Source organism: Polyodon spathula, chromosome 13 (genome assembly GCF_017654505.1).
Source record: "Polyodon spathula isolate WHYD16114869_AA chromosome 13, ASM1765450v1, whole genome shotgun sequence".
Taxonomy (NCBI): domain Eukaryota; kingdom Metazoa; phylum Chordata; class Actinopteri; order Acipenseriformes; family Polyodontidae; genus Polyodon; species Polyodon spathula.
This window is the reverse complement of record NC_054546.1, coordinates 6097795-6102928: the sequence shown is the minus strand read 5'-3', so window position 1 is coordinate 6102928 and position 5134 is coordinate 6097795.

Here is a 5134-nt window from a genome sequence, read left to right as displayed (position 1 = left end):
ATGGTATCATTCCCCTTAAAAAACAACATTTCCATGGGATTTAATATTGCCTTAAATATTAAAAAGAAAGAACAGAGCCTCATTCATTTTTAATTTACTGGATACAACTGTAAGGAATCGTCTATTGTAAATAATTAAATAAATAAGACGTTTTCGTTTGAAATGAAACTTCACTCTTCAACCAGCATTTCCTTAATAACACACTTAGTTCCTTAGTGAGGCATGTTCTGTTTTGCCTTGATTTATGAGGCTTGCAGGCTGAACTGTAATTATGTACAGTCGGTCTGTTGCAGTCCTTACCTAGTAGCTTTCAAATGCACAGGAGTTCAACAAAAAATAATTTACATTTTTTGTCAGTTTACCCTCTCAGAATATGAACAGTTTATTCCTGATTTTTATTGTTCAAATTAACCATTACAGATGTGCAGGAAAGTTAAATTGGACTTTTCCTTTAAGTCAAACATTGAGAAAAGAAAAGAAATACTGCAATGTAAAAAACCCTTTTAAATCAATGGTAAACCATCACTCAACTTACCATTTATTTGATGTCCACACTAGATATGAATGATTGCCTGTACAAGAACTAAAATAATGCTTAATTCATTTGAGAAACAAACTACCAGCATATTGATTATCCAGCTCATTTTTTTCCAAAAATTAATTTAGGAAAAAAAAAGAAAAAAAAATCAAAGCAAACCTTTCAAGGATATCATTTTGTCTTGTGGAGTTATAGAGCGTCTCTATTAACAATAATTACCTCACACTTCTCATATAACTATATTCATCACTGATTATCATATTTTTGCAATCAACTTTTTCCTTAGGCGTTTAAGACAAAAAAAAGAAAAAAAAAGAATGCATTTCATTTTTATTTCTTTGCCTTGCGGCTTCCGATCTGAAATTGCTGGGCAATAAAGATTGTACATGTCTGAAACACATTTAAAACAGAATGGGTTTGTTTGATCATTGCTTTGTGGGGAAATGTATCTTTTTGGGATATTTTTCCATTTGCAGCCCCAACTGTGGTACAAACCACACTTCCATGGGTACTCCCTTAAGGTATCGCTCTGTTGAATTATTAATCCAGAACTGTTGATATATGATCAACCTTGTACATACATTCTTCCAAAATGAGTGTTAGAGTAGGCTGGGATTTATAACAAAAGCTTGACATATGCTGCTAATTCACCTAGACAGTCTTGTCAGTTCCAGCTTTATAAATAATTGATACCCAGGGCTTGGAGTTCAGCTTCTGTTAGTACTTCAGCTGTTAGATTTCAGCAGCGTAATGGATGAATATTTGTTTATAATTTCTGTACACAGACCCTATGTCAGGTCCCTTGCCTCATTTGCATAGGTAGATTGAGATGCTGGGAGTGTAACGAGCACGTGAAGGTGATGAATTGTTTGCTCCTCGCTGCCGTTGCACTTCTGTAAATGTTTGATTAGTTTTGGATGGATTACTGTTAGATTATCTGGTTCAGGGGTTAAAATTGGCACCTCTTTGCTCCCAAAGCTTGCCTGATCCCTCCTTGACAGCTTGCAAGCCGCACATGCCTTGGTTCTGATATGAAAACGAGGGCCAAAGGCATGCTTTTCCACTTGTGTGCTGTGGTTCCCAAACTGATTTTTTATTTTTATTTACGGTGGCATTTTCTCCTACTAGTCTGCTGGCAGTCTGATTTCAGATTAGGCCTGTGGTATTACCTAAATGTATTTTGCTTGAATAAGTTCAGTAGCTCAGTGTTGCAGTAAATGAAACCAGTCCTGATCATGGTCTCTTCCCATACCATAATAGATCCTTACTCTTGATTCTACAGTGAGTCTGACCCTTTTATCCACAGTCTTGGAAGGGTGCCAAGGATCCAATCGCAGCATGAAAAAAATAAATAAAAAAATTGGTGCAATTATCAGACAAAGAAGATGGAAGTGGATGGGGCCATGTTCTTAGAATGGGTGAAGGCAACATCTCAGATCCTGCATTGAGCTGGAACCCAGACAGGAGACAGAATAGAGACTGGGGACAATGAGGAGAGACAGACAATGGGGTGCAAATTAGAAGCAGAAGGACTCACTTGAGGAACAGCTGAAATAGCAGCAAGGGCAGACCTGCAGAAAAGTAGATTTTTAAAATTTTTATTATTAGCCACTAGGCATTAAAATAATGAATGGTGTCCTGCAGTACAACAAAATATTTGTTTTCTAAAAACATATTATTTTGTTTTAACAATTCCACCATTTGTGTGGGAGGAGTCCACAGGTTAATAATACTGATATTATTACTTATTTACATTGTTCTACATTTATGTGTACCTAATAGAAGATAATGGACATAATCTTGTTTACCGTAATCCATAAATCCATACAATCTAGATGCCTGTCTTGTGGAAACGGATGATTTGAGGTGCACTTACAGAAAATTAAATGGTTCCTTAAAAGTTTAATGTTAAATAGGACACATAGTAAAGCAAATGTATTTATGGTTCAACTATAGTACATAAAGTTAAATGCAAATATTATCAAACTTCAAACTCATGAATTCAGAATCCAGAATTGCAGTCTGCTATAGTATTTTATAGCTATACTATCTTTCCCAATACTCCTTGTGCTGCTGTGGATATTAAGTGAGTTTAAAATTCTGCACTTTATTCCTTAACGTGAAAAATCTAGAGTCCAGATCAAGCATCAAGATTTAATGCTGGCTGCTAAACTGTATTGTGCTCCACCAGCACTCTACTGAGCTATTTCTTTGTCAACTCTGGCCGGCATACGTTTCCATGGCTTGTATGGCAATCATGTTTGTGATTAAATGGGTAATGAAACACGTGCTCCCTCTTTTTGTCTGCCCTTCTGATTAAGCCTGCTTTCTATTTAGCCCCCCATGATTTATGGCACTCAACTGTTGAGGTGAACGTGGGCCCATCAGTTCTGCAGCCTATTACAGCTCCGGAGAGTGTGTCGGGTTGCCTGCAAGGCTTGAACCAGCTCCTGACAGCCACCACTCCCCGCTACATTACCCGATCTGTTTGGCTTCCTGTTGTGACCTTTCATACAGTAAAATATATTAGTCCAACAGCATGGTCTCATTAAAAGAGTGAATTAACTAAAGAGTCTTGTTAACTAAATGACAGCCAAAGGACTGAGAGCTAATAGCCACGGGCAGTTAGAAACTTAACTCATGAATCAGGCTGTTAATGCTGCTTGATGCCTGGAGCACTGAGGACACACATCTCTCTCTCTCTCTCTCTCTCTCTCTCTCTCTCTCTCTCTCTCTCTCTCTCTCTCTCTCTCTCTCCCCTCTTCCTTCATCCTCTCACTCTCTCTCTCTCTCGCTCTCTCACTCTCTCTCTCTCCCTCTCTCTCTCTCTCTCTCTCTCTCTCTCCTTCTCTCTCTCTCCTTTTCCTTCTCCCTCTCTCTCACTGCTGGCTCTCATAAGAAGAAAAGCTCATTACTTTTCTCCTGATGGGAGAAAATGAGTGAATGGACAATAATAAAGCTTGAATTTTTCAATACTGTTAAAAATGGGGGCTGACAGATTGTCGACAATGAAGGGGACAGGCCTAGACACTGCGTACAGAGCTACCGAATTAGCAATACCATATATCATACAATCTAATTAAATCAAATCGCAGAATTAAATTAGTTTTCTGTGACTGAAACTGCTGCTGAAAGAGCACTATTAAATGAACTGTAGAGGTTGAATTAAATAATTCACAGTGAGGGATTTTGCATTTATACAAAAATTGTGCACTTAATTGTCCATGCTATATTACAGATTTGGCCTTATGTTAACAATGTGCCTTAAGCACACTTACTGGAGCATATCATGCACATATTAAACTAAACACAGATGATAAGGCCTAGACCGCTAGGTGAAATAGAGGGATAATACTATTAGAGCATGGTGGACAATATGCCTTCAAATTGGAATTACAAGGCAGAACCATAACCTGTGGTAAAGCACCATAAAATTATATTTAATATTGACCAGTTTTCGCCACAGTGAAACAAATGCTCTGACTAGTTTTAGCACAGGAATAAATACATAATGGATTTTTCTGGATTGCTGCTTCAGGTATACTGTATGCAGGCTTTTAAGCTAGAGAAAATGTGATGCTTTGTATATAAAAGTGCTTTGTTTTATAAGGATAAAACTGATAACTATTTTAAGGTCCTTTTCTTTTTTCTTGTTAAAGCTGTTTATTTTATTTTGCACATCAGTTTTGTCGATCTAAGATGTGCTACAAGAGGAAAACAGGGGAAATTGAATATTTCTTCCTAACAAGAAAGAAAGTTTCTACAGTACTTGATGACCAGGAAGTATACAAAATGACACAAATGTAAATTAATATACAGTATGTATCTGTAATGATACATTTTAAAGGGGTGATAAAAACTGATTTAAAGTAATTTGCAACATTATCACTGTGCGATGAGGATCTTTTTGTTCTTTGCATTATTTTTAAAGATATGTATATTTTTTTCAAATACACTTCCAATGCTGTAGGCCAATACAGGGCGTGATGCGACAGTAACTCCATTGTGGATTTATTGTGTGGTATATTAAACAAAAGAGATGTCAGAAAAAGAAAAGGGTGCAAGGGCTTTGACAAGGATACTAGAGAAAATAACATGTTTTTAAAACCTTGCTTATCCCCTTTTCAAGGGACTTAGGAGTATTTAGACACAATGTTGTTTATTTTTCAGACCATGAAACTGTGCAGGTACTGTTTCTGCACATTGAAAAGGTTTGCTTATGGAAGCTGACTTCCCAGCGTCTACATATTAGCATTTGGAGTACTGCACTGACCCTAATTTGTAACATACTCAAATGTTTTGTCTAGTGTCTTTGTTTTATTATCATAAATTTATGATATTGGTTCGGTTTCAACAGCTGCGATCAGTAGGCATTTCATTAAGAGAGTGTGTTTCGGACTATAGGTCAGTTTGAATGATCAGGATTTGGATTAGCAAGGGCCAAGTCTACTGAATTTTAATATTGATATAAAACTAGTATACTAGGCTGCTGTTTTGAGTGGAGTTGTCAACTAGATCCCCTGCTCGCCATGAGGATAGGTACAGCAAATGTATAGTGTTACTAATGAATATGACTTGAATAACCCAGATTATCTT